The sequence below is a fragment of the Synchiropus splendidus genome, chromosome 17, assembly GCF_027744825.2.
Source record: "Synchiropus splendidus isolate RoL2022-P1 chromosome 17, RoL_Sspl_1.0, whole genome shotgun sequence".
In the NCBI taxonomy this organism is placed as follows: Eukaryota; Metazoa; Chordata; class Actinopteri; order Syngnathiformes; family Callionymidae; genus Synchiropus; species Synchiropus splendidus.
The window spans coordinates 11,355,084-11,378,698 of NC_071350.1; the positions used below are offsets into that span (position 1 = coordinate 11,355,084).

Genomic DNA, 23,615 nt, shown 5'->3' on the forward strand with positions numbered 1-23,615 from the left:
TCCGCCGCCGCACAATATGCCCACAATTTTAAAGAGATTAGTGTAAATCTGTTGACACTTGATTCTCTTTTCAACCCAGATTATTTTTTTTCATTGTCTATACAATAACTTGGAAGTACTCTTTCATTAAGTTTGAGAAAGTGCTGACTGGTATTACGTCAAATCCTGCTTTTATTGTGTGTTCTGCTTACTTAGGATTCTCATGCTGTTTTTGCTCTTTATCTCTGGTTTCATTAATGGCTTCTTAACCATTATGATATGAGGAGTTATTGAATTTTATTCTAGATTTATTCTCAAATGTTCAATAATAATAACAATAATGTATTATTATTATTATTATTATTATTATTATTATAAATAACATTATCATTATTATTTGTCCCAGTGTAATGCTATTGCGTTCTTTATTTATTTCACACTATGTCCATGCAAATTTATTTTATATTTAACCCACTTAAATCATAACTGTTTAAAAAAGTAACCTCATAATTCATAATGGATGATATATGGACAGTTTTTCATGGTAAAAGTATTTTGTCATTATGCTTCTTATTATTTTGTTCTTCTTACTGTTTTAATACATATCTTTCTTTAGACATATTTTACATTCTTGCATTTTCTGGAGAAGTAAAGCTAATTTCCAAAGTTTCTCAGGGCAATTCTACCTTTTAAATGTTGAAAAAAGTCAGATGTGGGTTCCAAGACACAGTCATATTAATAATAATAATACATTAATAAAAAATTAAATACATAAAAAAGCAAAAGAAATATTTTTTAAATCTGTTGTGTTGTGCAACAATTAAAAATAACTCATTTTGGAGTGGTGTTATCCCAGTTTAATTTTAAATAGAAAAATAATAAATGAATTAACCCTAGTTTCCCTCTGCTGTGCTTATGTTGCTGTGCATTGCAGTGGAGCTGATATTTTCCACTGACCTTTAACCCATCTCAGCTGAAGCCTAACAAATGCAAAAATTCTGCTTGAGAAGTCAAGTATAGTAGCAACAAAAAGCATCCAGTTACCTTTAAAAATAAAGCATTTCAGTGACATCTCCAGAAGAGAAAAGAAAACACCTGTAGATCTCTGATATCAGTCCTTCTCCCGATGTTCTTCATTAGAATAGTGGGGGTTTAAACGCACCCTTGTGACTGAACAAAGCTTTACTGGCAATGTGAGATTGTGAAGGCGACAGAGGTAAAAACTGCTTATGAACAGTTCCAGTGCATTCACTACAAGCACCTCTCTATCAGCATTAACAGTTCGAACGCCTCATATTGCAGTGTTTACATTCCGACTTTAGAAATGTCTGACTGTTGACTGCTACGCTTGTGTTTTCTTTGTGGCTCCAGCCCTGAGTCTGAAGGGTCATGCAAGGCAAGAGCGAGGTGAGGCCTCCTTCAAGGGGAGTCAGAAATCCTGTAATTCCTGTGTGCAGCCTCTCACTGCCAATTACTTTTACCAATATGGAAACAGAGTTTGGAGAGTGCAGCGTGCCAAATAGCGCATTTCACTGCTTGTTTTTGCAGTTATTTTATCCTTGGAAAAGGGAACGCGCATAATGAAACTGGGCGGATGGGTACAGCTCACATTTCTGTATAAACTTCACTGTGGATTAACCTGCTGACTGTTTGTCTGTCATGGCTTCAGGCAGATTTAACAAACACAGATAAGGGTGAGAGCCAAAAATAGCGCCGCTCCGGTTATATAAGCTGGAACAAGCATGTGCTGTGCTGTCTATGCGTCGCGGAGAATGAAAGCTTGGGTTCAGCATCTGGTTATCTCTAACTAGATATTAGCGGCGGCGTCTCTGACCTGCGCCTGGCTCACCCGTCTGGCGTGCAGTGGTACGTCCCGTCCCCCGGGGAAGCGCCTTACGCCTACACCCCCATTCTCAATTGAACTTTGACCGCAGCCTCCTGCCTTTTAGGATATGAATTGACCCTGGAGGTAGGGGGATGTTAGGAGACTCTTTAGCCTGAATCTGTTTAATCTCCATGGGTCTAGACGCCGAGCCGGGCGAAATGAGCGCCTTGTTTGTTTAACAGCGCTCGGCAGATTCGTCAAAATCAAGTGTCGCGTCTGGAAGAGACGTGAGCAGCGCAGCATCATCGGATCAGATTGATTTCAACTCTTCATTACAAAAAGGAGAGGCCGATCTCATTACGTCGTCTGCTGGGTAGAAGTCTCAATGTTGATTTTCATTGGGCGTCTGGCGCATGATCTCGGCGAGCCAGGGTCATGGGTCGTCGGAGGTCTCCTCACGCGAGAGGTTAGGCAATCCAGAAAAGGTCAGCGGTCCGGAGCAGGCGAGGCGAAGACAGACAAGCAGTATTATCCAACATCAACATCAGAGTCCCACACACACAACAGAGGCCGGGCTTTATCTGCGTTGAGGATGATGACGGGGGAGCTGAAGATGAATTTCAATCATTCTTACTGCATATGTCTGAAAAATATCACAAATAATCCAATGCTCAGCTACAACTTTTTTTTATGAACATCGTAAAATGTTCCACTCGGTTATTATTATGATGAAATTGAAATATTATTGTTCACATATACCCAGAACAGAAGTGTTCCGCAGGCGGAGGAGACGTGTGTGTTCACGTTGAGGCTGTACGACATTGCAAATACATCAATTGTCTCCCATTTGAAAAGGCATTAATTCACATTATTGAATGAATTACAGATCGTACTTAATAAATCTCACTATTTTCTTATTGCATGCCATCACTAGATGTTTAAATATTTCTATATGCTGCATCTTTGCTAGTCTCATCTTCCATAGCTGTAATATTGTATAAACCCCATTTATCCTCCCAAGTTATTAAGTTTAATCTATAATGGGCGTTTAATGTTTAATCCGCAGTGGCTGAAAAGAATGTGTTATTAATGCGGTATGTATGGGCCGAAAAGAGGGGAGTTTAATAGGAAGACATTTAATTTCAAGTAATATTCCCATATTTCAGTGAAAAGTAGAAACAAAAAGATGAGTACTGGTGAGGTAGTAAATGAAACAGAGACGCCAAATATCAAACTATTTCGGCTGCGATTAGCAATACAATATTAATCATTTCATCATGAACACAGTTCATCACGAGCAGCAGATGCTCACGTGTTTATTGTAGAATCAAGTGTCTGGCCGGCGTGTTCACCGCCGCCCGGCCTTTTTCCTCTGTTCCTTCAGTGAGTCACTCCTCCCTCACGTACGCTTGTGTTACGGTAACACTTTTGTTGGAGCGTTGATGCCTTGGAGTGGTTGAAGGTAGCTTGACTCATCGTGTCGTAATGGAAGGAGGTCAACATAATATTGTATCTCTTGGCTTCGGTGAAAATCCCAAGAGAAAAGACGTGACCAAAGGATTGTGTTCAACAATGTGTATATTTAACTCATGTGCTATGAACAATACACAGCACATAAAACTAGTTGACACTCTTATTTAGTCTGGTTCTCTTAAGGCTTCTGCAGCGAAGAGGTAGTTCTATAAGTGTCTTCTATCGTTTAAGAGTTAATATCTTCGATTAAATGGTGTTTCTTTTTTGAATTATGCTCTGCTCATGTGGTATGAATGATACACAGCAAGTAAAACTAGTTGATGCCCTCTGAGGCAGAGACTCTTGTTTAGTCTGGTTCTCTTAAGGTTTCTGCAGCGAAGAGGTAGTTAATAAAACCGTTATTTTTCACTTTTGTATGAGTTCTACATGTAGTTTTTATCGGTTAAGAGTCAATATTTTCAATTAAATGGTGTTTCTCTTTTGAATTATGCTCTGCTCATGTGCAATGAACAGCAAGTACACAACAAGTAAAACTAGTTAATGCCCTCTAAGGCAGAGACTCTTGTTTAGTCTGGTTCTCTTAAGGCTTCTGCAGCGAAGAGGTAGTTCTATAAGTATTTTCTATCGGTTGAGAGTCAATATTTTCAACTAATTGGTGTTTCTTTTTTGAATTATGGTCTGCTCATGTGCGATAAACAGCAAGTACACAACAAGTAAAACTAGTTAATGCCCTCTAAGGCAGAGACTCTTGTTTAGTCTGGTTCTCTTAAGGTTTCTGCAGCAAAGAGGTAGTTAATAAAACCGTTATTTTTCACTTTTGTATGAGTTCTACGTGTAGTTTTTATCGGTTAAGAGTCAATATTTTTGATGAAATGGTGTTTTTTTTTTTAAATTGTGGTCTGCTCTTGAACGTTGTGGTTCTGGGGTACAACGTACCTCGGGCACTTTTACAGCCATATGCCTTGTTGATGTGTCTGGTGTGTATTTACACCGTCCAAATGAGTTTGGCAAACATCTTAAGCAACCAGCAGCCTGTGGAGTTGACTTTGGAGGACCCAGAGCATTCTTGCTCAACACCACATGAGCCCCTACTTCTTCTCTCCTTTGGGGCTCGGCAGCTTGCCAGGTAGATGTTGCCATGACTCCTAACTGGACCCCTTCCCCAGCCCAACCTCCCAGGTGGTGGCAGATTTTTGGGGAAGGGGGGGGGGGCTCGAGGGGGTGAGCGAGCTAGCATTTCAATTTAGACAAAAGATGTCTTCACAATGTCAGCGGAATTCTTAGTGAGTACGCTGTGGCTCACTCTGGTAGGAAATCATGTGATCTTTCCAGCCAGGGTTTTGTAAAAGGGCCAGGCAAGATAGAGAGAGAGCGAGAGAGAAAAAGACACACAGAGGGGGAAAAGGGGGGGAACTTTTTTTTTTTTTTTTTTTTTTTAAGATGCCAGTGAACAGTTTTATCCAGCGTCTATCCTCTCTTGCTTGGAGCGGAGAAAATGGCGGACAGCACGTTGCTGAAATGAACTCGCCTCATGAGCTTAGATTTGGCTCAGTCGTTCCTCGATCAAACGCCAAAACACGAGGTTCGGTGCTTTGTTTTCAGCCACGTTGATTTCGTGTCTAAAGAAAAGTATTTGAGAAATTTCGGTAGAAGTCGGGGTAAGTGGCGTTTTTTTTGTTTTTACTCTCTCCGGACTTTTTGGCTTGGCTTTGTCGCACTGCGGCCGTTGTCTGTTGTCTGTGGCTCCCTGGCACAGTTGACGGTCGCTAACCGTGGCACGCTCGATTACACTGGCATCTCTCTCTGTCTCTGGTTCTGCAGGCTTGGATAAGTTCTGTTAACCTCTCACCGCCACCGCAGCGCTGCCGGCCGGCCAACTGACCGGTCTGGCAGGATTTGCCGTCTTCCACGTCGTTCCGTTACCATAACAGACTTCCTTATAAACCAAAACCATGTCTCACGCTGCCAGACAACTTCGGCGAGAGCCTTTCTGTTCAAACAACCTCAAACCCGATGATCCCGGCTTGTCAGAGCAGTTTAGGGCTTGTCCTGTAACACTATGCTCCACTGAACTTTCTCGGTTCAGCACAGCACTGAGTCGTATCAATGACAACTCTTTTCCTGTTTTTAGGACTCTGAACCCGAACGTGACCCTGGCCGGCGACCCAACCCTTATGAAAGACGCAACTATGAAGGGTAAGTTATAACACAATCCGCTCGCCATCTGTTGCATGAACTCTCATTTTGGGGGTGAATATCTGCAAAGCCTCCTGCAGGTTCTGTAAATGCCAGTTGAAATTCCTGACACTCATGACATTCGACAGCATGAGACAATAGCTGTTTTGCTCACGCAGCACTTGAGTTGCTGGATTGTATCTGGACAGGATTCTCTGGAACAAATCAAACATCTTTTGCCTTTGCTTTGCTCTCATAACAGAAATATAATAATAATAAAAAACAAACTTTCAAATTGCTTTAAAAAACACGACATATGGGGGTTTCCCTTCCTTGTGGTGTCGTGACCTCTTCACTCCATTTAACTGCCACTTTTCATCTATAGTGAGGTGTTTATGGTGCCAAGAGCCTTGGGCTACACGCAGTGGAATAAAAGCTATGACTGTATAGCAACATTTTAGATAGAAAGATATGTGCCAATTCAGTGTGTTGCGAACTGAAAATGGCGTCTTTGTTTTGGTACTTTGACCTAAACCATTTGGCACAAACCCGTAGATCCGATCTTGTGGCATATCTGACATCGCAAGCTCGCTTCTGTGGGTCTTTGTCACTGTGGTGTGAACGTCGGATTCTTTTTTTTTTTTTGCTCTCGTCCACACGTCGAACCATCTTTTCCACTCTGACAATGTGTGCATCCGGGTTGAGGTAGTAGGTTGTATGGTTTAGAATGATACCCTGGGAGTTAACTGTACAACCTTCTAGCTTTCCTTGGAGCACACGTATGACATCACTCTGCCTCATTCTCAGCGGTAAAAACCAAGATCGACTTTCTCTTTTGATCCTCACTGTACGCCGTCTCAGTGTCGGGTTAATGGGCCGGGCCGCGGTTCTGGTTTCACAGACGACCTTTCACCTCGGTCATCCAGCGTGCCGGGCATCAAAGGCTGGGCTGTATTTTTAGCCGTAATGCCATGGTGGTCGTAGCCAGTAACCGCGCTGTATTGACAGCATCACTGCATCCCTTTATCACCAACACAAACAGAGCAGCAGTTGTCTTTGTCAGCCCTGGATGTGCCTCCTTTCTCTTGAGTTTACAAACACAACTTCTATAGCGACGGCACCTATAGCGGAGAACAAAGTTTGCTGATGCAAATTACATTTCATATCTTACAGACTCCACCGCATGTTTTGCTTAGCAACAAGGTTTATGTTATCACACAGGTCCTCAATGGCCTCCTTGTTGTATAGTTTATGAGTTATGTTAGCTTAAATATTAGCTTAAACATTAGCTTAAATGTAGTTTTTCCTCAATCACACAAACTACCCATCAGTCCTAGTAGCAGACATTTGATTCTTTGATCGGGAAAAAGTTTTTAAAAGAATCTGATGGCCTTTGAACCGTTGAAGATGAACCTTTTGAAGGGCTTCTCTGCAGCTAGCTTGTGCTCCTCCAGCTCTAGCTCACAACCCCAGAGACAGTCTGGTTTTCTTCTTGAACCATAACCATTCAGCCTATTCCTATCTTCAAATGTCATTGTTTTGCTGCGACAAAAAGATTTTTTTGTGGCATGATAATGTTCACATGCTAGCCTGCTAATTGTCGTTGGAGATTGTTTTTTGCTTTTTATTAGTTATATCTGGGCCACATCATGTGACTTGGTCGGTCGGATTTGGCCCCCGGACCTTCAGTTTGACACATGCATTCATCTATCAAGATCCAAGCCAAGATCAAACTAAATAAATAAGAGTTGTTGTTGGTTATTCTGGTATGTTCTGGCGGTTGCTGCTGCACATTATGGAGTTATGGAACTAACAGCTATGTAAAGAGTTTTGTATCAATGGCATTAATCTCTCGGCGTGTACAATATTTCCTCTGATCCCAGTATGAGTGATGGAGCACCAGAATCATCCGGGGAGAGGTGTTTCCTTCGCTGCTTGCAATCCTATTCCAGGTTTCCCTGTGTGGAAACGAGGACCTGTTTATACTTTACGTGTCAGCTTTGTGATGTATTTTATGCAGTTGTACAATGAGCATGTGTGTTCAGGTCTAATTTCAGATTAAAGCTGACCTCAGCGACATTCAACCCTCTGTTTACCGTAGGCTTGTCCACTCTGGAGAACGTATCTTTCTTCATCTCCGTCTGGGGTGAAGCCGCAGGTGAAGAACGACCGAGTTCCATATTTACCACAGTTTGTTACTGGTCAGGACGGCTTGATGTGAAAGGCAGCTTGATCTGAGGCCTGTGCTGTAATTTCTGCCGCAGTTCTTTATCATCCTGACAGTGTTTCTGTTTCACTTATGATGAATGAGACAGCTTTTGCTGCGTTCAGGGTCATGGCTGTAGGGACCACCTTTCCTCAGCCGGCGTCATTTATCCTCTTAGCTCTTTGCTTTCAGGGCGTCCAGCCTGCATTTGTTTTCGCCCCGTTTGATGTGTGGAAAGTCTGAGCTGAAATATGGATGTCACGAAGCTATGGAATGTGTAGCCTAAGTGATGAAAAATCAAATCACCAGTTAGTTTGTGGAATTTTTTGGGAAGTTTTAACCTTATTCAACTGATTTTGTCTGCCAGTTCCTGAACTGTCCTTTCATCTTTTCAAAGAGTTGAACAGAATCTTGAAAGCTTGTTCTCTGTACGTCTATTTAACATAGTAATTGAATGATATGGCTCTAAACGTACTTACGGCTGCTAGTAGTGGGTTTCACTTGAAGCTCCTTTCCAGTTCAAGCTTTCAGAGTCGACTATAAAGGGGCAAAGCTGTGCTTTAAAAGTAACTAATGCACAACTCACAGTCTTTTGCCGACCTTTTATCTTAACTAGCAACACCATTACTGAAATTTCCATCCACCCGCCAGCCTATATTTGCTCCTGTTTTTAATGGATGTAACCACAGGACTGCGCTGATCATAACCGCAGTGCATGACTTTAGAGCTTTAATGCTGGCAAAAAAACCTTTAGCAGCCTCTGTGCTAGCAAAGACATATTTCCAGGACTATCAGTGTGGTTGTATTCAGTCATGTTAAGGAGTGTGCACGTACAAAAAGAAAATTATAAATAAAAAGGTGGATCTCGGAAGGTGTACCCCAGTCAGTACTTTCGGTTTCAATACCAGTCCCGGACACGGTGGCGCTGTTCCTAAAATAGTCAGTCAAAACACAATAGTTGAGTCAGGGATTAAACACATTTTTTTGTGTTCAATCCAAGTTATTTCCACAACTAAAGATCTCTGCGAAGCAGGAGACACTAGTAATGTGCGTGCAAATGTGAAGCGAACCATCATTTTGCCCGTCTTGCTAATACTGCGCGCTATTTAGTACCAGCTAACTTTTTCTTGTTGCTGTTGCTGGAAGTAATAAAGTGCAGGCCCCAGGCGAACCTCGCTGAGGCCGAAGAGGCGGATACATTTCTGAAGGATGTCGTATCGATTCGATTTTCTGAATAAATAGTGAGTTTATCCCGAGCTTGAGCGCGGCACATCCCGGTAAAGCCCTTACCTTTTGCTTTTCAACGCAGACATTGATCAGGCTTAATTGGAATCAGCTCTTTTCACATTGATTATATTTGGAGTGATGCGAACACCTCTGGGCTCCGCAGCGCAAACACAGTCGCTGTCATCAAACAGGTGTCGGCTGCATATGATCCTGATGAATCCCGGGAGACCTCGGAGCTCCTCGCTCCCCCCTCCACATCCCTGACCTCCCTCTCACTGGCTTTCATGATCATGTAGCTGAAGGCATCAGCCTGATGCAGTTACGCCATTGATGTTTTTACACAAATAGTGTCCCACATATGAATCGATATCTCTGTCATATATGTTAGTAATGACTGAGGTTTAGACAGTTTTAGCAGTACATACTTAAAGTCAGTGACACAAGTTCATTGAGGCGTCTATAAGTGGAGCCTCTTTAACTGACTCAAAACTCAAGAGACTCTCTCCGTTTGCCTTTCCATCTTTTATTGAATTCCATTACATCCTGAATCTTTTTTGGAAATTTCAAATAAATAGAAAACCCTCTGCTTGTGAGCCCGTTGAAGAAATAGCTGTATTCTTCGTGAGTTGCTATTAAACTCCCCTCGCGCTGTTGCAGTTTTTAGAGCACTATAAACTCTAAATGCAGTTTAAAGCTCTTGAGGGCCACACGAATCGACTTGGCCAACCCATCCTCACGCTCATGGCCGATTATATTAATGTTTGGTAAGGAGACTTTTGCGTCCTATACTGGCGCCAAAGGCAGCCTTCAGCGTTGCATGTTAACATGTGAGGGGCTTTAAATAGGAATTGACACTGGTATATTGAATGGAGCACCTTCAATGACTTGGCAAGCCGGACTTGAGTTTGACATGTTTCACATTAAATATTGGAAATCTTACAAAAGGGAGGTGAAAATCTGCCATCCTTTTTCTTCACTGTTTCTATTGGAAGACTTGAGTTTGTTCAACAAATCCTGACCTTCAGTGGCATCATCATTCCTTGATCATGGTCAGGTAGGGATGACTGTTAAACTATTAAACCGAAGTGCAACCTCCATAGATGAATAAGAAATTAATAAATGAGGCAGAAAAACCATCATAATGTTTGAAAATTGGGATGCTCTTATGGTCATTGACACAATTCAGCCATTTAAAACGGTTGTGATTTTAATTGAAGGGTTGATGTAACTGAGTAAAATAACTTAACTTACTTTAAAAAATCAACACTTGCTAGTCTGTACCTTGCTAACTTAGCAACTAGCAAACCACCAGTACCAGTCGTCCAGATGATTCAATAGTTTACATTGTTCACTTCCACTATTTTTTTTTATCATATGATGAAGAGAAGTGTCCTGTTTTCTTGGCTTTTTTGGTCCTGATTTAAATTCACTGGAGCTTTGTCTCGGCCAAGTTTGTATTGGGATTGTATTTTCATTTTTTTAAGTGACCTCTGGACCCTAATAGTTCCTCCAGATGTGAAGAGGAAAGCGCTGCAGCTTAGAAAGCCGCTGCCTCAGCACTGTCCTGGCCAGCTGCCCCAGCAACGCAGTTAAAAGTCATTGGTTCCAGCTGGGCCTTCATTTATGGGATGGTTGAACAAATAAATTATGGGATTAGATCAGGGTGGTTTGGGCCATTTTGTTTTCTGTCCAGCTGCTAAAACGGCCTCTTTGGGACCCGAGTTTCAAAAACATTTTTTGGCTTCCTATACTACTTCCACTATTTCATTCCTTCACTTTCACTGCTGTATTTTCTGGATTATGGCGGTATTTCATTTCGCTTCCTTCTTCGGCTTGTTTAGCAACAGTCAGCCTTTTTTTCTTTGTTAATAATTCCACTTCTCACTCGCTTTGCTAAAAAAAATAAAGAGCAGTATCAAGTTCAGGTGAAAGGCGTCCTTGACGAAACCACCGTGTTTATACTTTGGTTTCCCAATTACTGACTCTTTGACACGTCTGGCTCTCACACTGACAACCTGAACCTTCATCATCACCTCATTTGCAAATAGTAAATAAATCCCCAACCGTAAGAGAGACACCTCTCGACAGTTACGTTTTTTTTGTTGTTTTTTTTGGCTCGCAGTGTTTGTGCAGTAAATGTAGCCGACTATATGAAACAAAGGCATTTCTCTTCTTTGCGAAACTGGATGACGTTAACATAGTTCGACACAGACTAGAGGCAAAGCGGATACAGACCAGAAGCAACAGATATAGAAATGTATGAAGGCATGACTTGCACAGTGTATTGAGAGCAGGACACAGGTCACATGGTACATGTAATACATGCATTAGTATCTACATGACGTAGTGGTCAATGCTGATCATAGCTAGTAGCAGTTGGATAACAAAGGATCCTCGGAAGGAAATTATGGTATTTGTCCTGCTTGTTGTTTACCCCAAACCGTGTGTTAAAAGGTTGTGGAAGTGCCCTCTGAAGACTTGGGTCTGGTGGTCCATGAAATTTATCCCGGTGACTTGTAAAACCAGACGATTGCACAGAGGAATGCAACCGTGCCCGAGTAGCTATTGGCGGGCGGCTGTTGTCGTCACTGCTGGCTGGAGGTTACGAGTCGCCCGACAACAGCCGCCTCTGGCCAAGCTGCCGCTGCGTTTCCCTTCCCTCGACTCGTCCAATCTCAGTGGTCCATCAGAGAAAGTGGCCTCCAGCACTGTTCCTTCCCTCGGAAGCATATTCCCTTAATGTGTTGGGGTTAATGGCAAATGAATAATCATAACACTGCGATGGCAGACTTGGGGGGTGTCATCGATCTGTCTGGAGTCAGCCCCTCTCCGCCTGCTGCATCAGCCACTCTCCCCCTATTGATACGCTCTTGCCCCTTGACCCCTGGGACAGATCAATGGCATTGATTGGAGAAGGGCAGGGACAAGGGCAAGATCTGCTGACTGGACCAACAGCTAGTGTGACAAGACATGATGGTCATTAATGTCCTGCTGGCTGGCGAGTTGGCGAGTGGCTGTGCCTCCGATCTTCTCCCTCCCTCTGTTACCCTCAGTTACCCACCACTCTCCTCCTTTCTCTTTGGCTTTTTTACAGCCTCATGTATCCTGCTTGTACTAACGCAAGAGTTTTATCTCCTGTCTGAATCTATGGCGCAGTCTTTCAACTGCTTTATGGCAAAAAGCCTGCCACTTATCAATCATCATGGACGCCGCTCCATACATCGTCTGAATCCCCCTTATCTCCGTCACAACATACTCTGGTGTCCATTGATCGATCGCACACGAATAAGAAACCTCCATGACTCGATACCCGCCGCTCCCGCTGCTATGTAACAACAACTGCACGGTATGTCTGCCACTTTACCGCAGTTGCTCTTCTCTATCGTTTTCATCACTCTAATGGCTTCTATTTCTAGTCTAGACAGGGAACCAGCAAGTGTGTGTGTGTGTGTGTGTGTGTGTGTGAAGGGGTGATGGGCGGGATGCGGCACAAGCTCCAGACTCCGCAGTGACACGGCTGTAATGGAGCTGATTGATCACCTATACGGCCGCCTGCTGCCTTCAGAGTAGAGCGACTCCCAACCCCCTTGCTCTGCGTCACCGCCGCCGTCACCCAGCCAATGAGCAGAGACCCTCCCTCCCCCCACAGACTTCAACCTGGCCACGGTTTTGACATTGGCTGCAGGATTCACTCCTGCGAGTGGCCCAGCACTTTGGCTCGCCGCGCTTCCGTACATTTCCGGAGCTGTAATGGCGGCGGTCCTGTCGTGAATCGGCACATTTGGGCTCCAGCCTTGTTTTTGTCGTCGGCCGTCGGCAGTTAAGAAGCCGCCGCTTTCCATTAGAATGAAAGGGCATGATCAATCAATGATAACATTTGCAGATTTCTCTCCCCCCGAGCCGTGTCACTCCGGGTCATAACCCTAATCTATCTGGGGTGTTGAAGGTGATTAAAGTCTGAGATTAGAACCAGCCGTCAAGGGCAGATCGCGTTCATGCTGAGGGAGTGAAACGTCTTGTCTAATAATTCAATAACTGCCTCCTCAGTCTGGGTTAGCGTGAGCGTGTTAGCGTGAGCCTGTATGTGCCTCTACATCCACATGCATATAAGGCACATAACTAGAAACAATATTTAGACATTTACGCCTGGCGCCTCGGGGAGCCCTTCCTTATCGCAAAACCAGCATTCTCACTCAACTTTTGCTTTTATTTTGATCAATACTAAAAAAAAGGAAATAACCATTTGTATATCTCTATTAATGAATAAATGACTTGACACTATGGTATTTATTTATTCATTTTTTTCTAGTTGTTTTAAAGATTTTATCGATAACATTTCATATTTTCCTCAATAGTTAAATTCTATGAACACATGTGCATGAACTAACATTATAGAATATGGACTAGTATTTTTTGTTTACAATGTCAAATAGATGATTCCTCGCAAGAGATACATTTGACAAAGACACAATATAGTATGGGATATTTTGAAATAGAAATATTTTGGTTTTTAAAAATGTCACTTTCTCATTGAATCTTGACCTTTTGCTAACATGTGTGGAATAAATCAATTGATTTTTAAACCTCATGAGTCGTTGCGCTGTCCAAGTTCATATAAGCCACAACTTAATAATTTAAAAATGAGATTTTCAGTCGTAACTAGTCCGATGCGTCAGCGTAGCCTGCCACTAATCTGCCGCGCTACGTCTTAATTCTAAACATTTTAACATCCAAACCATCGTATTCAGCTTGAGCTCCGTCACAGTTTATTATCTGTTGCAAAGCAATGAATGTTGCTGTTTTATTGCAGTACATCACGGCCTTGTTTTGTGATCTGGTGAGCCTGAAATGTTTGCGTGTTTTAGTTAGGTTATAGCATCAGTATTCACTCTGTGTGTGCGAGGTGTTTTTCCACCGTTAACCAATGGTGCTTGCTGAGTTAACTCCACGTTTTGTTGGCTGATGCTTTAGAGACGGTCTGTTTAAAACCTTGCAGCATACTGAAGCTTGTGCAGGGTGTTTTTTTTCCTTCCTGTGAGAGAGTGTGCGACATCAGAGCGGAGTAGCTGAGGAGTTGTATTTGTGCACTCAAAAGGGGTGTTTTGTGATCTTATGTGATTCATGTGTTTGATGCGACGTCGGATGAGTCTGCTCTTTGTCTGTTTGTTGCAGTTTTGTTTTTCTCCTCGGCTGCTTACACAATTCATGTCAAAAGAAAGTGCAACCCAAAACACCGAACCGTCTTCCTGGGGCTTCCTCTTCCCTGCAAAGCGTTTGCCTGTCAGCGCGTGTGTGTGTGTGTGTGTGTGTGAACCTCTGCACAGGCAGGAAAGCAAAGAAATTGATCAGCTTGGGGAGGAACATACTCACCAGCACAGGCTGGATGGAGGGTGTGTGTGTGTGTGAGAGAGAGAGGGGAGCGAAAGAGCGAGGGCTGTCGCTGCAGACTCCTGCTGCAGTATCTCACTTTGGGCAAGCAGCTGCAGACAGGGAGTAACAGACAGGAGACAAGCAGACAGGTACCAACCTGGCGTAAGAGGAGGGGTGGGAGGGTGGGGGGGTGAGGGGTGAAGGTAGCTAGATGCAGAGAGGCAGGGCTTCAGGGTTGGAGGGGTCAATTGGAGGAGAGAGTGGCATGGTGTTGGGATGCGGCGGCAGTTAGCAGCTGGAAGAAGCAACTGTTTTTGTCTTTTCTTCTCCTGTTGATGGCGGCTGTGATGTCGGACCGGAGAGGTGGAGGAATGAGAGTGGAGGGTGTAGATGACAGTGTCACGACATGGCGGGTGTCGGGAGCAGGGAGGAGGAGTGCTGGAGGCAGTGGGGGGCTAAGATGCTGAGATGGAGCTGACAATGCAAGCTCTCTGGATGGGATGAGAGGTGGGGAGGGGGGCGTCCCACCTCATTGACCTGCGTCTGGGTGTAGCTTCCTGCAGACGCCTCACCCTCCCTCCCCCTCCTCTCCTCCTCCTCCTTTTTTTTTTTTTTTTTTAAACTTTCTTCCAGAGCTGCCCTCTTTCTCCCTCTGTTCTTGCTCATCGTTCAGCTCAGAGGTGGATAACAAAAGCCGTAGTCGGGCGGCAGACAGACGAGCCAGCGTGTGAGCCGACACGCCGCGGAGCGCCGCAAATTCATTTCCGGAAGCCTACACTTTGCCCGGCCTTCCCCGGAAAGAAGGAGACGGCCAGAGACATCTATCTGATGTATCTTCTTTTTCTTAGTCTGAGGGGGAGGAGTTATGAGGTGGGTGGTGGGAACTGGGGGGCGAGGAGAGGGGGGGACAGGTTGGAGGGGGTGGGGGCAGCGATCTGTGTTTGACTAGTTGACAGGCCAAATCTGAATGGTTTGAACGGAAGCTAAGTCTGGATTGTTGGCTACAAATGCTGCTTGTTCTGTGGTGGAGTGAAGCGTGTCACCGCTGGCACTGACAACTTAACCAAACTTCCCATTTGGCGACAGAGTTCGATGGGTTGAGGTGCGGGTTTCGTGGAGGGTAATTCCAGGAGAGCATGAACGCGAGCTTCTATTGCAAAGCTCTTATTTTAGGTGGTGGTATTCCACTCGCCTCTGCAGAGAGGCTGAGCAGCCGCAGACCCCGAGAGGTGTTCTAGCAAAAATATCTGACCGAGCGGAGCCGGCGTTTGCCTCCGCGGTCGCTGACGCTGCTTAGCGGCGCCTACATCTATCAGCCAAGTGCACACAGATGACTTCAGGTCCCGCCATCCCAGAGGAGCGGAATATAGAGTGATGATCAGCCGATTCTCCAGGACAAAGAAACCAGTTCGAGCGCTTGGCTGGGGGCTTCCTCCCTTTCCCAGCACAAAGGCTAGTTAGATCAGACCAGCCGTGTTTGTCTGAGCCTCCGCTTGTCTCTCGCTGCTGCCATGAGGATCATTTAAGTCGATCGGCTTTGACGAATTCAGCCATTTGTCTTCTTTTGTCTCGCCTAATGTCTCTCCCAGCCGTCGCTTGCTGGTATCCAGCGAGCGTTTGTGAGAGGATGTTTCTACTTCTGCATGTCTTTGTGTGCATGAAACCAGGCTCTGGGTTTGAATCATAAATTCTGAGAACCGCTCCTCCGCCTGAGAGCGTCTTCCCTCAGTTGGAGCTCAGATTTTTGGGGACTGTTTTTGTATTGTTTGTGCGTGTGTTCAGGAGGGAGAGGAAAGGTGTCCTGCAACTGTCTGCCACTCCTCAGTACTTCACCTGCTCCCTGAGACCCTAACTTGTGAGCTCTCTTGATAAAAAATCACGGGTTAGGCTCTTGGGACGCGGGCGGAGGGCACTATCGACTTTCTGCCGACGGTAGTTTGGGAACGACAGGGCGACAAAAGGAGCGCGGTACGAGCAATAAAGAGAGCGAACGCTGGATCAGCAACTCTTCGAGGGTCCGGCGATTAATGCCGACTTATTCCGTGTGTCTTCCGCTGAAATAACAGTTAGGTAACCCAAGATGAGGCGGCAGGATACGGACCACTTCCAACTGTCTCTCCCTGGACTCATCTCGATTAATCCCTGTCACCGAGTGTCGCAGAGAGTGATATATGTGGACCCGAGGAAGAAACTTCCGCGGAATCTCGTAACATAACATTCCGATTCAGTAGCCTTAACTTGTTCAGGAATATTGAGGGACACGGAAACGCTTCACTCTAATGTCAAATACTATACATTGCAACCCCATTTTTAACATTCCTCAAACAAAAGCTCCTTAAATCCAACCTGTTTTTGGCCCCTAAAAAGTACTTTTAAATCATTAGCACCATTCGAGCAGTTCCACTTGAATTTGCTGCCTCTCTTAATTTGATAATCCCTGTCACAATTGTCCGGTCGCCACGAGACGTTGGGACCAAAGTGGTTAATGGTGTGAATCAATATTTAAACTGGAGCAGCGGTTTGACACAGGCAGACAGTAATTGAGCGGGGATGTCGCTTGAAAAGAGCAGATTGAGCGTTGAGTAGAAAATGAAAACACTGGATTGGTCTCTTAAGGACGTTGCTATAGAGCTGCAATTACAATAAATGAGGCCTTTTGGAGAACAAAAAAAAAAAAGCGATGAAGGTGTGGAGTCATTTGACACCACAGCTTGACCTGTTTTTTTTTTTTTATCCCCTGCTTCCTCCCAAGGCGAGGTGCGCTCTAAAACGCTCATCTGGGCTAAATGGCTGGTATTAAGGACGCAGTACCAAACAATTTTTCCATTTCCTCTAAAGCCCTCCACGCCACTCTCCCGTCTCCTGCTCTGTCTCATTACGTTTTCCCCTCGTCCTCGCCTTCTCATTCGGGTTTGGCCGGGAACAATGTCCATGCCAACTAATCAGTGTGTGCCGGTGCCACCGAGGCCCCCAGCAACAGCTGAAGCCGTGCCATGCCCCATGAATACCAAACAGCAGAGTGCGACAAGTGCTGAGCAGTCAGACGCAGCGCAGCCAGAGTCGAGCCGGTGCCACAAAACAGCCAGACAGTTTTATTAGGATCTGTCTGACACGCAGGAAAGTCTGGCAGCAGCGAGCCCACTGATGAAATCCTCACCGCCCCCCCCCCACCACGCACCCTCCCCGCGCCCCCTCGCCAACAGTAACAGAGCAGCAGGCTGTGAGCAATTCGCCAAGGATCCAATAAATATCACCCCGTAAAAAAAAAAAAAAAAAAATCAGCTCCCGGCTAGTTTGTAACTCGGCTGCGTGGGGAATAGAAACTTTGTTGAAAGTCAAAGTCAAAGTCTTCCGAATTAACCTCTTTTACATCTGTCGCCAGAGGAGGGAGGGAGACGAGGAATCCGCTTGTTTCGCTGCTCATGTGAATATCCATCAAATTACTGGTTAGCCTTCGCTTCTGTGCCCATCATTACGCCACGGTGAGACAAAACAAGCCTCATTTTTAAAAAAGGCAGCACTAATATCTTCATTTTAGCTCTTTTTCTGTCATAATTGGCTGTTTAATAGTAACAACATTGAATCATCACGTAGTTCACGTGCAGTTTCTGAATAACAATCATCCTTTTTATACGTGTTTGCAAGAGAGAAGACCTCTTTTGGACATGAAAATAGTTCTGTGTCTCTTTGTAATAGTTTCAATTCGATTTGGTTTTATGAGGTGCAGAACCAAGAATTCAATCTCAAATGGCTTTGGTTTCAGATAATTGAGCATCAGGCTGTTGGTTTTAAATCAAACCTTGAACATGGAATTTCTGTTACTCACACTCATTCATTATAATGTTATTACATATAATAACTGCCTGCTATCACTTACAGCTGGATGTGACCATATTTTATCATGGCCAACAGCAATATTTATTTACAACATTTATTTATTTCTTTATATTTTAAAGTGGCAGATTAACTTTACACTGTTATTTTGAATTAAATGGTCAATAATTTCAGCTTGATTCAAAATTTGCTGCGAACACCGAATAAAGCCAAACACAGTGGTATCATGGATTTATATTTAAATTAAATTTCAGGTTAATATAGTCAGAATTAGAGAACTAGACTGGGTTCATGTTACTGTCTGAGTCATTCTGGAGTTTGGATTGAATCACAATGGAGATGAAAATCACCGGATCCATCTCCCAAACTGGCTTTGCTTTTCTCGTTTTATCCGCTACATTTTCCGATAGAAGGACGTTTCATTTGCTGCTGGTGAGTCCGGGTTCCTGCAGGAGACATTGATTCTGAGCGTGAAAAGGTGCTGATAAACCAGCGGCTGATGAACCCGGGTGTGTGTGAGAGATTAGTCTCCATTGTTCCGAGGTGGTCACACAACACGTATCGGCGGCGTCTCGGTCAGCCGATAAAAGTAATAAGGGCAGATTAGCATTTATCCCGCCCGTTCTGATGTGAGGCTAAATGAGAAGAAGAGAATGAATGAGAAGACGCTTTGTTTTGCTCTTTGTTTTTTGTCATTGATCATCAGCTCGTGTTGTCTGCCGAAGCAGCTTAGCGCTCTGTGGATCTCTTATCGCGGAGGGGTGGGGGTTTGGGGGCTCAGGTATGTCTGAAGGGGGAGAAACGTGGAAGAGAGGGAGGCAGGTTTAAAAGAGGTGGGGGTGTCTGAGTTTCCAGACACTGCGGCAGGAGGCCAGACAGCCACCTGAACACGCGCTACAGTGTGATGATGACGCAGCACACAGGCACCTGTGTAACCAACACGCCGTCCTGTTACGCTAACATCAAAGTTATTTCATCATAAACCAAACTTCCCAAATTCCTCCCCTCAGCACCGCGCCATGACTCGCGGTGTCTTTCATGGTGACGGGACGCTAATGGACTTGCACCAGAGGGTTCCGCTGCAGACGCAGAGGAGGGGGTCAGTGGACTGGGGCCGATGATTGAAAACCAAAGGGAGGCAGCTGAGGGGTCTCAGCGCAGCCAGCTGGAATTCTCTCAGATCTGATCTGATGTGGCTCGCATTGTCTGCCGCGTTTGAGGTCGTCTCCCGTTCTTGGTCCTCCTGGTCCAGCTCCCTCGCCGGGTTTGGCGTTGTCTTCCCTTTTCTTTCTGACTGGTGGCTCGCTTCGGAGGCGTTGCCACGGTAACCTGGTATCTGGCGAGCAGCTTGATGGAGTTATTGAACTGTAACTGGGATAATTATCTTCTGTCTTGCAGCTCCGCTATTCACTGGTTGGGACTTGACTGTGACCTACAGCTGGTCTGCAGCCGTCGCCACAGGCCAGACAGCATTGCCAGAAGATTTTCAGCGGGATGTATAGTTTTTACATTTCGCCTTTGGATTATTAAAATGGACGATGTAGTTTTTAACTGTCTTAGACTAGTCTAAAACTCAAGACAGAATGAGACGGTCTGACGTGGAGATCTTCTCTGGAGGGATCGTGGACACTGATCCTTAGCTCTGAGGTGACCTCGGAGTTACCCCCACTTTGGTCTGGGTTCCCCTCCCCAGTGTTTTCTATCATTGTTAGCTTCTTCACCTGAAGCGCAGTAACTAGTTTGTCCATCACCACTGTACCTGCATATGTGATTCTTCACTGTGGGAGGAAACGTGAGTTCGAGCAAGCCAGGGGAGAATATATTAACAACAATCTTCTCTGAGAGCCATGTGGCCCAGGAGTGACCTCTCACAGCCCTGCGGTCACTGAATGCAGCACGGAACATCATAAACAGCTCAGCCCACCTTCAACCCCGTCGCTGAGGTTTCAACATCTATTTTAGTTTAATGCGCATTTTCCTCTTGTTTTCTGATGTCAGTTTATTGATATCGCAGCATAAAGACATGCAGAAACAAAGTTCAGATTATAGGTTTCTGCAAAGTCAAACCTGACAGACAGACAGACAGACAGATAGTTAGATAGATAGATAGATAGACAGACAGACAGACAGACAGATAGATAGATAGATAGATAGACTGACAGACGGACGGACGGACAGACAGACAGACAGACAGAGAAATAGATAGACAGACAGACAGACAGAGAGATAGATAGATAGATAGATAGATAGATAGATAGATAGATAGATAGATAGATAGATAGATAGATAGATAGATAGATAGATAGATAGACAGATAGATAGACAGATAGATAGATAGATAGACAGACAGATAGATAGACAGACAGACAGAGTGGTAGTGGTCCTTTATGACTGTGTGTAACTGAACTGTGGCTATCCGGTATCAGACATCAGATAAACAAAGTATTGAGGCGCCTTCTTCTCAAGACTGAATCAAAGTTCAGACCAGTCAGTCCAGTGGTTGTCTGTCTCTGTGACCTGTCCAGAGTGTCCTCTGCCTCTCAGCCCAAGTTGGGGAAGGGCCGCTCCCTCATGACACCGTGGCCCAAATTTTCTTGGACGATTCGAAGAGTCTCTCCCTAAATATTGGGCCACGATACAGAATTCCGAGACTCCACCGCATCAATCACCGAGGCAGACGTGACACAATCACTGGAGCGAGAGAAAATCTAATCTGGTCCGGGACTGTATTGACATGCAGCGGAGAAAACACCACGCAAGCTGATCCGGAGCAAGTTTATATTTATAGTGACGCAGGAGATGACGTGTGACCTATGAGTCATTTTGCTCCTTAATCTTGTAGCCTGCAAATTCCATTACCGAACCTACGTTACAGGAAACCCGAAATGTCACCGTCAGTTTGAGAAGGCGCCAGCCCAGCGACGTCACGTCGCTGCCCCGCGCTGGCGGCGTATAAGAGACTTGTGACGGCTCCCCTTGTGCTCAGACGCTGGGTTTGTTATCCTGCAAACAACGCAGAATGAGAATAGAACAAACAGGCCACAGACATTGACACACGGCGAGTGTTTGTGTCCCCGCCGGTCGTGACATCCAAATTCCTGGTGGGTCCTCGAGTGCACGCCGATGGTGCTTAATGACCGTTTGTTATTCCTTCGCCAAAATAATGGGCTGATTACATGTTAGGCTTGTTCACCCTCAATTTACTCCACTTTCACTAAATCGGTCTTTTTTTCCCCCCATCTTAGGAGTCGTGGCAGTTGTTAGGGCTGAGGCAGAAGCAGAGGTAAGTTTGGTCTGGTTCAGGCTGTTTACTTGAATTCCACCTGCTCACTCTAAAAATGACCTCCACTGTAGGACTTTTCGGATAATCCTTCATATTGCACCAAGTTAGTCTATTCCCCCTTAGACTGGTTGCTTTAGATGCCAAAAAAAAAAACCCAACAGAAAAACGCATGGTGTTGGAAATGAACACACCCATGCCGAGCAGGACACACAAACTCGGAATGATCCATAAAATCCGACAACACTAGAATAAACAGGTGATATAAGAGTGTGTGAGGACGACAGACTTCCAAAGGCCTAGCGCTTGGTGCAGGACGAGTCGCTCCTTCACAGGTGTGACCATCTGCCAGTAAGAAAAACTTCATAGCTTCAAGCCATGAGCTCAAGATGAGAATCCAAACAAGGAAGGAAACAGGAGCAAAACATAACAAAACAGATGGCAACTGTATGGTCAAAGTTAGCTGTGAATGATACGAGGATATGTGTTGGGTGGGTATCTGCCCCCCATAGAGGACAAACAGACCACTTTACTGCTTGACTGTCAAACCCCACACTATTTTCCCTGCCTCAGGTTCAGGTTTACCCTTTCGTACGGCCCTGAATGAGCTGGTCGACCCTCTATTTTCATGCAGTGTGAAAGCAGCTAAAAAGGAATTCAGGAGATTCCAAGGTGTGTCAGGCAGGGCGATACTACTACTTATATTAATAATAATAATAATTCAAAATTGAAATTAAATTCAATAAAGTTATGTACTACTGCAATATTGAAGCGACACATTGTATCCGTGGTCAAGCTAAAAACAAGTAGCGACCTTAGTGGAATAAGACGTTTTTTTTCCTATGAACAACTTGTATGGATTGTCCACAGTTTATACTTAAAAGAAATGCTAAAAACGTAATCCGACGACTGGGAAAAGCGTCGGAGCAACATGGCGGATTTCTTTTTTTCCTTCTGTCGCCTCGCTTCTCAGACACAGTGTTGGTGCAGCGGCTCCCTACGGTGTCACGTAAGATGCATAAATATTACGACGTCGGATTGCGTTGGACTCACGGCGTACGTGAAGCGGTGATTCGGTTTGACCGACGGTCTTTCATTTCAAACGCGCCCGTCTCCTTCCCCCCTTCATGAGGGGGTCTGGCGGCGCTGGCTCCCTCGCAGTGAGTCAGTAAAAGTGTCAGACCGCAGTAACAGACGGGCTGCGTGAGGTAATTAGCCTGAAGCCGCTCAGCTCGGCCCAGGTGCCCACTGTGCACAGAACCAGAGCAGACGACCTTTTACTCAGCTCCATCCCTCCGCAGTCACTTAAAACAGTGATGGATGTTTCCCTGAACACCCCCCCCCGCCCTGCTCCCTGCCTCCTCTCCCCCTGCCCCCACTTTCCTCTCCATGTTGTGTTCGCTTCATCCTCTGACGCCTCTCTGTTCTTCCACAGCGAAGGGGAGGAAGAGGAAGACGAAGAGAGGTGGACGGGGTTTGGCGTTGAAGTGGAGGGCCACTTCCTGCAGGGGAAAAGCCGAAGATAAGTCAGACCCCGCACACAAACACGCTCATTAGTATGCAGCCGCCGTCTCGCAGGTGACACAGCTGCTGGATGGCATCCCACGTGGAGGAACATCAGCGGCTGGTCTGAGAGCAGACGCAGGTAAGGTCGGGCACAGAGGACAGGAGGGAGGATTGGAGAACGCACGCCTCGGATTTAAGACCACCCTCTTCATCTTGTATAACTGCTGCAGCCCGCAGAAACACTCTCAGATCCGTTTTATAAAACCTGTGAGGCAACACTTCTGCTTATATTTGAGGAGAAAAAAATGTGATTTCGCTTCAGTGGCTCCGCAAAATATGTACATTATACATTCACCTCTAAGGGCCTCTCTGTTAAGCTATGTTTAATTTAAATACACAAACTTATAAAGATCACTCTACTCAGTGTACTAAAAATTCCCTGTTAGCATGTTTTTATTAATCCTTTTTCTTTTTTTTTTTTGGTAATTTATTGATGAGATTATGTCTTTTGTATTATCATATAGAAATATATATTTGTATATTTCAATTTCTATATGTTAATATAGTTAAAAAGACAATCATCATTATTATATATATATATATATATATATATATATATATATATATGCATTTTTAGTTAATGGACATCCCTACTTTCAACATTTAGTTTTTGTATGTCAAATATTCTGACATTTTTCTAGAAAACATACATATTTTTGCTTCTGTCTTTAACTAAATAA

General features: G+C 44.7%; 1 long non-coding RNA gene across 1 annotated transcript in view; it reads left to right on the plus strand.

The window, feature by feature from the left end:
* LOC128748217 (uncharacterized) overlaps positions 1-23,365 on the plus strand; it is a 45,455-nt gene extending 22,090 nt beyond the window's left edge. The window contains exons 2-4 of the long non-coding RNA XR_008412762.1: positions 5,409-5,473; positions 21,335-21,372; positions 22,805-23,365. This is a non-coding gene — a long non-coding RNA (uncharacterized LOC128748217). The remainder of the gene's footprint in view (positions 1-5,408; positions 5,474-21,334; positions 21,373-22,804) is intronic.
* The last annotated feature ends 250 nt before the right edge of the window (positions 23,366-23,615 follow it).